The sequence below is a fragment of the Oncorhynchus mykiss genome, chromosome 6 (genome assembly GCF_057628025.1).
Source record: "Oncorhynchus mykiss isolate SJ-2025 chromosome 6, ASM5762802v1, whole genome shotgun sequence".
NCBI classification, from domain to species: Eukaryota; Metazoa; Chordata; class Actinopteri; order Salmoniformes; family Salmonidae; genus Oncorhynchus; species Oncorhynchus mykiss.
The window spans coordinates 76914243-76927456 of record NC_143027.1 but is presented as its reverse complement, the minus strand read 5'-3'; the positions used below and the strand labels follow the sequence as shown (position 1 = coordinate 76927456).

Below are 13214 nucleotides of genomic sequence, written 5' to 3'. Positions count from 1 at the left end.
ATTGTTTTAGCATACCTCTACACCTGTTCTCCACCCAGAGCCTTATTGTTTTAGCATACCTCTACACCTGTTCTCCACCCAGAGCCTTATTGTTTTAGCATACCTCTACACCTGTTCTCCACCCAGAGCCTTATTGTTTTAGCATACCTCTACACCTGTTCTCCACCCAGAGCCTTATTGTTTTAGCATACCTCCACACCTTTTCTCCACCCAGAGCCTAATTGTTTTAGCATACCTCTACACCTGTTCTCCACCCAGAGGCTTATTGTTTTAGCATACCTCTACACCTGTTCTCCACCCAGAGCCTTATTGTTTTAGCATACCTCCACACCTTTTCTCCACCCAGAGCCTAATTGTTTTAGCATACCTCTACACCTGTTCTCCACCCAGAGGCTTATTGTTTTAGCATACCTCTACACCTGTTCTCCACCCAGAGCCTTATTGTTTTAGCATACCTCTACACCTGTTCTCCACCCAGAGGCTTATTGTTTTAGCATACCTCCACACCTGTTCTCCACCCAGAGCCTTATTGTTTTAGCATACCTCTACACCTGTTCTCCACTCAGAGGCTTATTGTTTTAGCATACCTCTACACCTGTTCTCCACCCTGGGCCTTATTGGTTTAGCATACCTCCACACCTGTTCTCCACCCAGAGCCTTATTGTTTTAGCATACCTCTACACCTGTTCTCCACTCAGACATTAAACACTCAGGTGACTCAATGACAAAATGTTATTGCTTTAATAAAAATAAAAAACTGATTACAACACCTCAGTTGTTTAGAAGGATATGACCTTTATTTACATACACGTGTCTGGTTGGCAACTTTTCCCCTTCTGTCAAACACATTGGGTTATGTTACAGAACGAGCTGAGCAGCACAGTAGACACACTGTGTGTGTGTGTGTGTATATATATATATATCTCAGTGTCTTATCTAGCACCTGTGACAGCTCTGACTCAAAGACACCCAGGGACTGAACCAACTAACACTGGGGACAAAAATGTGTCACAGCAGCAGTGGCTTCTGGGGGTTCATACACTACACCCATCTGTCATTAGATTACAAATGAGCACACAGACACACACACACACACACACACACACACACACACACGCACACACAGAACCGTGAGCGAACTGCCTTGTGTTAAGCTCATGGGGAATAACGTTGGCTCCATATATCTCTCTCTCTCCCAGTTCCCTACATACACAGATCACATGTGCCAACACACCACGACAATCCCAGGCTCTTGTGAATTAATCTACGTTAAGCTTGAATTAACATAGACATACATCCTGCTCTGCAGGATCCTCGGATTCAGGCCCTGGATTGATTTATGCCCCATGTGAGTTCCTCACAGCGAGCAGACCTGTCACACGCTGTTGTGTCAAAGGCTAACGGCTCTGTGACTTATGTCTTCCTGTAGCCTGAGGATATGACAATAGAGCACTGTGCCATGGAGGGTACTGTAGGTAGGGCTGGGTTCTAACAGGGTGACAGTGAGGATACCGGCGCCACCTAATGGCTGAGACGCACCTGGTGCCAGGTGTGGGCATAGGAGGGGGCACAGGGGCACAGGGGCAGAGAGAGAGAGAAGGAGGGTTAGCCAGCAAACACTGTCAGTCACCTGATCAATGGTACCACTGCATGGCGCCTGTGTCCGTCTGTGTCCTCACCTCAGTCCACTCCAGCCCCACACAAACACATGCTAGGTTAGGAGGTGAAAAGAGGGGTATTTAACACACCAGCTAACCTGCAGACAGACTTTATCAGCTGGACAAATCAATAGGGCTGTCTGAGAGCTGAGGTGTGTCCTGCATGGTGCTGGAGGGGAGCTGCAGGGGTTACCTCTGGCTTCCTGACCCCCGGATCTCCACCCCAGCCCCCCGGACCTCCACCCCAGGACCCCGGCCCCCTCCTGGGGCCACTGTACCCGTCTCCTCTCCCCCCATCGATTCTGCCTCAGCGCCCAGTATAGTCCACTACAGCCTCCCACCCACACGGCAGAACAACAGCCTCATCAACTCTGTGTGGTGTAGACACTGTTTTCAGTCCACAGGGAGAGAGGAAGAGCACACAGAAAACAGGACCCATGTTCCCGAAATGTAACAGTATAGACACACACAACTGTTTATACTGTGTCCTGTGGGTTCAGACTGCCTGATTCCCTAGTACATACAGCACAGAGCATGTTCCTGCTACAAATGGCTTTCTCATGTCGTGGTCTTACTCACTGGGACCCAGGGTACCTGCCTGCACACAAAGGACAGGAGAGCAGTTGCTGCACACTGCAGCAACTGTCTCTCTGACATTCACCTGACAGGCATTTCTCCCGAACTCTGAGGATTTAATGCTCTAAAAAGCAGGAGACGACGCCCCCCCCTTCCCCCTCTCACTGTTACCTACTTACCTTCAATAACGGTTAACATCATAAGACAGGAGATATGGAGGTGGAGGGGGGGTAACACCGTCCTGTACAATGCCCCACGTCTCTGTCTGGTAGCTGGTTCTGTTCTGACATTTGGGGCCATGGGGACCGTGTGAAAGAGCATATGTTCACAGACAGAGAGAAACTACACACACGCAGCAGAACACACACACACAAACACAGCGGAACAGAACATACATAGGCGTTGGCGTCTACCACGGCCCCTGGGCTTCCACTAGCCCCCAGGACAGGTACAATCCGTCCCAGACAACCTAATGCGCACATGCACACACACACACACACACACACACACACACACACACACACAAACACACACACACAGAGAGAGAGAGAGCTAGAGTGAACTGCAAGTGAACGACCCAATCTGACCTTCAGAGACTATTCTTCTACCTTGGAGCTGATACCAGGGGAGAGATGTCTAGTTTCTTCATAGGGCAACTTCCTCCATCTCATCAAAACCATGACTGACAAGATGTTCAATGCCTCTTGGCAGCAAACAACACTGCAGAGCTGATTTAAAAGTACAGTGGGGTGGAGGGAGATTTCAGGGGTTAAACTAAGAGATGGGAAGTGAGCTAGAGCCAGAGGAGAGAGCAGGGAAAGAAAAGAGAGAATATAAGAGAGGGAAAGAAAAGAAGAGAGGTGAAGAATCGGTTTCCACCAAGGACTGCAGGCATAGTTATGGAAATGGATGGCTGGCAGCTTCCTCTGCTAACTGTAAACAGGATCTTGGTAAGGCACATAGCCTCCAGCCAGGCCCGGGGAGCCTGGCACCATTACAGTGCACCACCTCACTGCTCCTATTCCTCTCCCCGTCCATATCTTTCTCCCCCCCCCCCCCCCCTCCCTCTCTCCCAAACCTGCCCAGGCTTCAGTATTTAGTAATTCATGAAAAGGGGGGCGGAACCGGCCCACACACATCCTGACACCAAATAAATGACATGTTCCCATGTCTCCTCCACCAAACTACAAAGAGCCTCTTTTGTTTCCCTAAAGAGACACCCACAGAAGTAGCGTTGAGTATTTGTTGTAGTTGTCTAGTCAAACCTCGCAGATGTTGCAACACTTGGTACTGGGCTATATAAATCAGGGAGAAACAGTGTGTCTCTCGTTGTGTAATAGCTAGAGAACATTTATTACGGGTAATTACTAGGTGAACACACTGTTGGGTTTAGTAAGATGTCACACTTTGGCACTGCCAGTCTTGGGTTTGCCAGGCTGCAGGTGGGGATACAGCACCACAGAGGGTTCTGATATTGGGCCCAAAAACCAGCCAGAGCTTTCACTCAGTGCCCTGAGGCTGCCAAGGCCAAGGCTGGCATTATAAGGGTACGCACTTCCCTCGATAGCTTGAATAAGACACATAGTAAGACCAGTCATATATCACTCCTCAACTGTAACCACTTCTGTTCTCTCCTTTCCTTTGAGAGCAGCTTCCTCTCTAAGATCCTTTCCTTTGAAAGTAGCGTCCTCTCTAAGATCCTTTCCTTTGAAAGTAGCTTCCTCTCTCCGATCCTTTCCTTTGAGAGCAGCTTCCTCTATCAGATCCTTTCCTATGAGAGTAGCTTCCTCTCTCAGATCCTTTCCTTTGAGAGTAGCTCCCTCTCTCAGATCATTTCCTTTGACAGTAGCTTCCTCTCTCAGATCCTTTCCTTTGAAAGTAGCTTCGTCGCATAGATCCTTTCCTTTGAGAGCAGCTTCCACTCTCAGATCCTTTCCTTTGAGAGAAGCTTCCTCTGTCAGATCCTTTCCTTTGAGAATAGCTTCCTCTCTCAGATCCTTTCCATTGAGAATAGCTTCCTCTCTCAGATCCTTTCCTTTGAGAGTAGCTTCCTCTATCAGATCCTTTCCTTTGAAAGTAGCTTCGTCGCATAGATCCTTTCCTTTGAGAGCAGCTTCCACTCTCAGATCCTTTCCTTTGAGAGAAGCTTCCTCTGTCAGATCCTTTCCTTTGACAGTAGCTTCCTCGCATAGATCCTTTCCTTTGACAGTAGCTTCCTCTCTCAGATCCTTTGAGAGTAGCTGCCTCTCAGATCCTTTCCTTTGACAGTAGCTTCCTCACATAGATCCTTTCCTTTGACAGTAGCTTCCTCTCTCAAATCCTTTGAGAGTAGCTACCTCTCTCAGATCGTTTCCTTTGACAGTAGATTTGTCGCATAGCTCCTTTCCCTTGAGAGCAGCTTCCTCTCTCAGATCCTTTCCTTTGACAGTAGCTTCCTCTCTCAGATCCTTTCCTTTGACAGTAGCTTCCTCTCTCAGATCCTTTCCTTTGACAGTAGCTTCCTCTCTCAGATCTTTTCCTTTGACAGTAGCTTCCTCTTTCAGATCCTTTCCTTTGACAGTAGCTTCCTCTCTCAGATCTTTCCTTTGAGAGCAGCTTCCTCTCTCAGATCCTTTCCTTTGACAGTAGCGTCCTCTCTCAGATCCTTTCCTTTGACAGTAGCTTCCTCTCTCAGATCCTTTCCTGAAGAGAGCAGCCTCCTCTCTCAAATAATTTCCTTTTAAGTGCTTCGTCGCATAGATCCTTTCCTTTGAGAGTAGCTTCCTCTCTCAGATCCTGTACATTGAGAATAGCTTCCTATCTCAGATCCTTTCCTTTGAGAGTAGCTTCCTCTCTCAGATCCTTTCCTTTGAGAGCAGCTTCCTCTCTCAAATCCTTTCCTTTGAGAGTAGCTTCCTCTCTCAGATCCTCTCCTTTGAAAGTCACTTCCTCTCCCATATCCTTTCCTTTGAGAGCAGCTTCCTCTCTCAGATCCTTTCCTTTGACAGTAGCTTCCTCTCTCAGATCTTTTCCTTTGACAGTAGCTTCCTCTCTCAGATCCTTTCCTTTGACAGTAGCTTCCTCTCTCAGATCCTTTCCTTTGAGAGCAGCTTCCTCTCTCAGATCCTTTCCTTTGACAGTAGCGTCCTCTCTCAGATCCTTTCCTTTGACAGTAGCTTCCTCTCTCAGATCCTTTCCTGAAGAGAGCAGCTTCCTCTCTCAAATAATTTCCTTTTAAGTGCTTCGTCGCATAGATCCTTTCCTTTGAGAGTAGCTTCCTCTCTCAAATCCTTTCCGTTGACAGTAGCTTCCTCTCTCAGATCCTTTCCTTTGAGAGCAGCTTCCTCTCTCAGATCCTTTCCGTTGACAGTAGCTTCCTCTCTCAGATCCTGTACATTGAGAATAGCTTCCTCTCTCAGATCCTTTCCTTTGAGAGTAGCTTCCTCTCTCAGATCCTCTCCTTTGAAAGTCACTTCCTCTCCCATATCCTTTCCTTTGAGAGCAGCTTCCTCTCTCAGATCCTTTCCATTGAGAATAGCTTCCTCTCACAGATCCTTTCCTTTGAGAGTAGCTTCCTCTCTCAGGTCCTTTCCTTTGAGAGTAGCTTCCTCGCTGAGATCCTTTCCTTTGAGTAGCTTAGATCCTTTCGTTTGGGAGTAGCTCCCTCCCTCAGATCCTTTCCTTTGACAGTAGCTTTGTCGCATAGATCATTTCCCTTGAGAGCAGCTTCCACTTTCAGATCCTTTCCTTTGACAGTAGCTTCCTCTCTCAGATCCTTTCCTTTGAGAGTAGCTTAGTCTCTCAGATCCTTTCATTTGAGAGCAGCTTCCTCTCTCATATCCTTTCCTTTGAGAGCAGCTTCCTCTCTCAGATCCTTTCATTTGAGAGCAGCTTCCTCTCTCAGATCCTTTCCTTTGAGAGTAGCTTCCTCTCTCAGATAATATCCTTTCTTTCCTTTCATATCCTTATGCATGTCTCAGCCGAGTTCTGGGTTTGCCTGTACCATCTCAGTCCTGGGGTCTGGGTTTGTCTGTACTGTACAGTACCAGTCAAAAGTTTGGACACACCTAGTCATTTCAGGATTTTTATTTATTTTCATTGTATAATAATAGTGAAGACATCAAAACTATGAAAAAACACATATGGAATCATGCAGTAACCAAAATAATGTTAAACCAATCAAAATATATTTCATATTTTACATTCTTTAAAGTAGCCACCCTTTGCCTTGATGACAGCTTTACATACTCTTGGTATTCTCTCAACCAGCTCCATGAGGTAGTCACCTGGAATGCATTTCAATTAACAGGTGTGCCTTGTTAAAAGTTAATTAGTGGAATTTCTTGATTTTTTTTATGCGTTTGAGCCAATCAGTTGGGCTGTGACAAAGTAGGGATGGTATACAGACGATAGTCATATTTGGTAAAATACCAAGTCCATATTAGCAAAGAGAAACGACAGTCCATCATTACTTTAAGACATGAAGGTCAGACAATGCGGAAAATATCAAGATCGCAAAAACCATTAAGTGCTATGATGAAACTGGAACTGAGGACCGCCACAGGAGAGGAAGACCCAGAATTACCTCAGCTGCAGAGGATAAGTTTATTAGAGTAAACTGCACTTCAGATTTCAGCCCAAATAAATGCTTCACAGAGTTCAAGTAACAGACACATCAGCTGTTCAGAGGAGACTGCATGAATCAGGCCTTCATTGTCGAATTGCTACAAAGAAACCAATACTAAAGGACAGCAATAAGAAGCAGAGACTTGCTTTAGCCAAGAAACACGAGCAATGGATATTAGACCGGTGGAAATCTGTCCTTGGGGGGGTTTAATCAAAATTGTTGAGTTTTGGTACCAACCGCCGAGTCTTTGTGAGATGCAGAGTAGGTGAACGGATGATCTCCACCTTTGTGGTTCCCACCGTGAAGCGGTGTGATGGTGCTTTGCTGGTGACACTGTGATTTATTTAGAATTCAATGCACACTTAATCACTATGGCTACCACAACATTCTGTAGCGATACGCCATCCCATCTGGTTTGCGCTTAGTGGGACTATCATTTGTTTTTCAACAGTACAATGACCCAACACACCTCAAGGCTGTGTAAGGGCTATTTGACCAAGAAGGAGAGTGATGGAGTGCTGCATCAGATGACCTGGCCTCCACAATCACCCAAACTCCTTCAAGACTGTTGAAAAATGATTCCAGGTGAAGCTGGTTGAGAGAATGCCAAGAGTGTGCAAAACTGTCACGAGAACTCAACCCCTTTGAGACGAGTTGGACCGCAGAATGAAGGAAAAGCAGACAACAAGTGCTCAACATATGTGGGAACTCCAAGGCTGTTGGAAAAGCATTCCAGGTCAAGCTGGTTGAGAGAATGCCAAGAGTATGCAAAGCTGTCATTAAGGCAAAGGGTGGCTACTTTGAAGTATCTAAAATATAAAACATATTTTGATTTGTTTAACACTTTTTTGGTTACTACATATGTGTTATTTCATAGTTATGATTATTATTTGTTTACCTTTATTTAACTAGGCAAGTCAGTTCTTATTTACAATAAATGCCTACCCCGGCCAAACCCGGACGACGCTGGGCTAATTGTGTGAATAAGTAGGTGTGTCCAAACTTTTGACTGGTACTGTATGTCTCAGACCTGGGTTCTGGGTTTGCCTACAGTACTGACTGTAGACTGTTGTACTGCACTGCCTCTCCAGAAGGCACAGGCCTATCTCCTATCCTCTTCTAAACACATGTAGCTGGCACAATGACATTATATTTGCCTTGCTGCTGAACAAAGTGTCCCATCGTAATTCGGGACCTAACACAAAAGTAAACAACTTCATCTTGTCTGGAAATATGTGTCACTGTGATTGCATTAAGCCGTCCATCGCCACAACAGCAGAGGGGAGAGGAGTGTGTTGTAATTAACGATTGGGTTCGGTATGTGTGTATCCCCTCCACTGCTCTCCTTCAAACAAACCCATCCTGTGGGAAGCCATTGTTTGGACTGCATCATCACGGGTAGCCTTTTATTTACAGATTTTAATTGCTCTGGTGATCTGTGGGTAAAACACCCTGTCGTAATCAGCCCACAATACAACTGCTACTCTTTCTGACAATCACAATAAAATGGTCCAATGTGTGAAGAAAATGAAGAGAAGTGGAGAGAGCAGGAATGAAGGAGAGAAGTGGAGGGAGGAGGAATGAAGGAGAGAAGTGGAGGGAGGAGGAATGAAGGAGAGAAGTGGAGGGAGGAGGAATGAAGGAGAGAAGTGGAGGGAGGAGGAATGAAGGAGAGAAGTGGAGGGAGGAGGAAGGAAGGAGAGAAATGGAGGGGGGAGGAATGAAGGAGAGAAGTGGAGGGAGGAGGAATGAAGGAGAGAAGTGGGGGGAGGAGGAATGAAGAGAGAAGTGGAGGGAGGAGGAATGAAGGAGAGAAGTGGAGGGAGGAGGAATAGGAGAGAAGTGGAGGGAGGAGGAATGAAGGAGAGAAGTGGAGGGAGGAGGAATGAAGGAGAGAAGTGGAGGGAGGAGGAATGAAGGAGAGAAGTGGAGGGAGGAGGAATGAAGGAGAGAAGTGGAGGGAGGAGGAATGAAGGAGAGAAGTGGAGGGAGGAGGAATGAAGGAGAGAAGTGGAGGGAGGAGGAATGAAGGAGAGAAGTGGAGGGAGGAGGAAGGAAGGAGAGAAATGGAGGGGGGATGAATGAAGGAGAGAAGTGGAGGGAGGAGGAATGAAGGAGAGAAGTGGAGGGAGGAGGAATGAAGGAGAGAAGTGGAGGGAGGAGGAAGGAAGGAGAGAAATGGAGGGGGAAGGAATGAAGGAGAGAAGTGGAGGGAGGAGGAATGAAGGAGAGAAGTGGAGGGAGGAGGAAGGAAGGAGAGAAATGGAGGGGGGAGGAATGAAGGAGAGAAGTGGAGGGAGGAGGAATGAAGGAGAGAAGTGGGGGGAGGAGGAATGAAGAGAGAAGTGGAGGGAGGAGGAATGAAGGAGAGAAGTGGAGGGAGGAGGAAGGAAGGAGAGAAGTGGAGGGAGGAGGAATGAAGGAGAGAAGTGGAGGGAGGAGGAATGAAGGAGAGAAGTGGGGGGAGGAGGAATGAAGGAGAGAAGTGGAGGGAGGAGGAATGAAGGAGAGAAGTGGAGGGAGGAGGAATGAAGGAGAGAAGTGGATGGAAGAGGAATGAAGGAGAGAAGTGGATGGAAGAGGTAGAGAAATAAAACAAAGCATAAGGAGGGGAATATCGTAATGCTGCTTCCATTTTCCCAGAGAGAGGAACTAATCTGAGTGAGAGGGATGGCGGGAAGCAGAGCTGAGGCTCAGGGAGAGGGGACCAGGAATGAGTGCTCCAGCACTTCAAAGTGACAACCGTGAGGAGCTCACCATCCCCGGACCTCCAGAGCGGAACCGCAGAGGAGACATCATGCACTGCGACCGGAACTCAACTGCTCACGCTGGCATCACAACAGAGACACGAGAGAGAGGAGGGGTAGGTCACCTACACTGTACAGATTACTGTCAGCAAGGCTGGGGTCTGGGCCCGTCAACTCAACTCAACTCTGTCACCTATACTGTACAGGAGGAGCTCCACAGACAACTACAAGCACGGCTGTAGCTCCAACTCTACTACCTGTCTCGGACTCATAGATACAGTTTGTCTGCATGCGAGCATATAAAGTGAATTGACTGTTTTCAGAGTAAGTTATACAATTAAAGAGTAAAACATACAGAAAAAGTATGACTTCAGCATTTTCCAAAAGACAGAGTCTGGCTATGGACAGAACAATGACAGCATGCAGTCTGTAGATTAGGAAAAGCAACACGCTGAGGAAAATACTGTTTTATTTAAGTATTTCAAATGCTATCCCATTAGCATGCCTATGTGCTAAAGGTAATACAAACACTGTGGGCATCAAAGGTCCATGAAAAATTTAACAGCCAATCAGATGGCAATTATTCACTTTAATCTCCTGGAGGCAGCCAATGGGGAAGAGCCTGCGGTGATGGTCGCCTGGCGGGGTTGAATGCCTTCTGCACATTCCGCAGCATGAACAACCCAAACACTTACCAAGCGTTATGCTCAACTCTCAAACTCTCACCACTCAACTACAGACGCAAAACTTTCCCCCCAAAAAATTCTGTTCTTCTTCTGAATATACAGCCTCTTCGCAAAGTCCATACATTAGAGCTAGAGAGTATATAATTGTTGGTCTTCAGCTATTGATTGTTTAATAGTGTTCTATTGGATAGAGAGACACCCAGAACTGTTACTGTTCTAAGAGCTGATTGACCTCTTGGTTAAAGAAAACTGAGGTTGCAGAGGTCAGTATAGGTCACAGACAAAATACATATTTTCACTGCATATGGGACTAGGTTATTTGTCACAGCCTATTGGAATATACCAGTTTTCTCTGTGTATAAGTGCTACTAGACCAGAGGCTATGAGAGACGACAGGCAGAGACCACAGCCTGGGATGACATCAGAGGATGTGAGGCCTGTCCATCGTCCCTGCTGTAATCGGGAGTTGACACCAGTCTTGTACAGCAGGGGAGTAAGGCTATTGGTTAGCAGGGGAGTAAGGCTATTGGTTAGCAGGGGAGTAAGGCTATTGGTTAGCAGGGGAGTAAAGCTATTGGTTAGCAGGGGAGTAAGGCTATTGGTTAGCAGGGGAGTAAGGCTATTGGTTAGCAGGGGAGTAAGGCTATTGGTTAGCCGGGGAGTAAGGCTATTGGTTAGCAGGGGGATAAGGCTATTGGTTAGCAGGGGAGTAAGGCTATTGGTTAGCAGGGGAGTAAGGCTATTGGTTAGCAGGGGAGTAAGGCTATTGGTTAGCAGGGGAGTAAGGCTATTGGATAGCAGGGGAGTAAGGCTATTGGATAGCAGGGGAGTAAGGCTATTGGTTAGCAGGGGAATAAGGCTATTGGTTAGCAGGGGAGTAAGGCTATTGGTTAGCAGGGGAGTAAGGCTATTGGTTAGCAGGGGAGTAAGGCTATTGGTTAGCAGGGGAGTAAGGCTATTGGTTAGCAGGGGAGTAAGGCTATTGGTTAGCAGGGGAGTAAGGCTATTGGTTAGCAGGGGAGTAAGGCTATTGGATAGCAGGGGAGTAAGGCTATCGGTTAGCAGTGGAGTAAGGCTATTGGTTAGCAGGGGAGTAAGGCTATTGGTTATCCCTCTGAGGCCAATCATATCACACAGCCAGAGGAGAGGAGAGGGCTGAGGCTTTTAATCAGAGGCCTGCTCTCTACTCTACTCTGGGCCTGGATCCAATGGCCATGGAGGCCCAGTGGGAGAGAAGGTCTCAAATACTGTAGTATAGTAGTTAAAGTAGCACCATGTCAGTATGTGCTATTTCAACACACTCACACAGTGAGAAGATAGTTGTTACACTGTTGATTTCTTGTTTTTTTATGATCATGATACCCTACTTTGGGAATGCAGCATTGTGGGTAATCATGACAATGAGTCAGTGTGTGCCTGACAGTGTTGCTGGCTCCAGCCTGACTTCTCTCACGACAGCCCAGCCCTCCGCCTCAGCACCCTCCCTGGCCTGTTGTAATCAATGTGTGTGTGGAGCCAGTCGATGGCAACGATCCGACCGTGATCTTCATTAGTGAAACACTTCAGATACAAATGACATCTTTAATCCATCAACATTCAGGGACTAGACCAGGGTTAAATGCAGCAGAGGCACAACTTTCAGACTCTCACACACACACACACACAAATATTAAATATTCCAGTAAAACATTTCAGAGGGAAACTGAAATAGCTCCAAGGGCTCCTCTCCTCTAACGTAACAGTGTTAATCAGTCCCATGTCGATCTCCTCTCTCTCATCATCGCAAGGGTAAATTAGTCTACTCTCACACATTTTAATTACTGAACAGCAGCCCTAAACACACTGATGAAAAATAGATGCCAGAGAGAGAAAGAGAGACAGAGGGTTTCTATCCATCCGGTGTTCCTCTGATGTCCACTCGTTTTTTTCCTTCAGTTCGCCCTTCAACTTCTCTCTCTTCAACTTCTTCTCCTTAGCACCTCTATCTTTCTCAGTCTTCTTTTGCCTGTCCTTATTTTTCCTCTCCCTCCTTCTCATTCTCCTTTTCTCTCTCCCCATCTTTGATGTTCTTCTTAGCCTTTTCATTATCCGTTTTCCTCTCCTTCTCTTTCTTCTTCCTCTCCTCCTTCTTCCTCTACTTCTTCCACGCCTTCTCCTTCTCCCTCTCCTTCTCCCTCTTCCTCTCCTTCTCCCTCTTCCTCTCCTTCTCCCTCTTCCTCTCCTTCTCCCTCTTACTCTCCTTCTCCCTCTTACTCTCCCTCTCCTTCTTCCTCTCATTCTCCTTGACTCCAGTCTGAGTTAGATATGTAGTCAACCATGTTGCTAGTTATGTAGTCAACCATGTTGCTAGTTGTGTAGTCAACCATGTTGATAGTTATGTAGTCAACCATGTTGCTAGTTATGTAGTCAACCATGTTGCTAGTTATGTAGTCAACCATGCTGCTAGTTATGTAGTCAACCATGTTGCTAGTTATGTAGTCAACCATGTTGCTAGTTATGTAGTCAACCATGTTGCTAGTTATGTAGTCAACCATGTTGCTAGTTGTGTAGTCAACCATGTTGCTAGTTGTGTAGTCAACCATGCTGCTAGTTATGTAGTCAACCATGTTGCTAGTTATGTAGTCAACCATGTTGCTAGTTATGTAGTCAACCATGTTGCTAGTTATGTAGTCAACCATGCTGCTAGTTGTGTAGTCAACCATGTTGCTAGTTATGTAGTCAACCATGTTGCTAGTTATGTAGTCAACCATGCTGCTAGTTATGTAGTCAACCATGTTGCTAGTTATGTAGTCAACCATGTTGCTAGTTGTGTAGTCAACCATGTTGCTAGTTATGTAGTCAACCATGTTGCTAGTTATGTAGTCAACCATGCTGCTAGTTATGTAGTCAACCATGTTGCTAGTTATGTAGTCAACCATGTTGCTAGTTGTGTAGTCAACCA

General features: G+C 46.4%; 1 protein-coding gene across 2 annotated transcripts in view; it reads right to left on the bottom strand.

Moving 5' to 3' along the window:
- The window catches only part of LOC110526968 (alpha-ketoglutarate-dependent dioxygenase FTO), a 203666-nt gene that overhangs the window by 19316 nt on the left and 171136 nt on the right, over positions 1-13214 (bottom strand). The gene's annotated exons all lie outside the window — the stretch shown is intronic.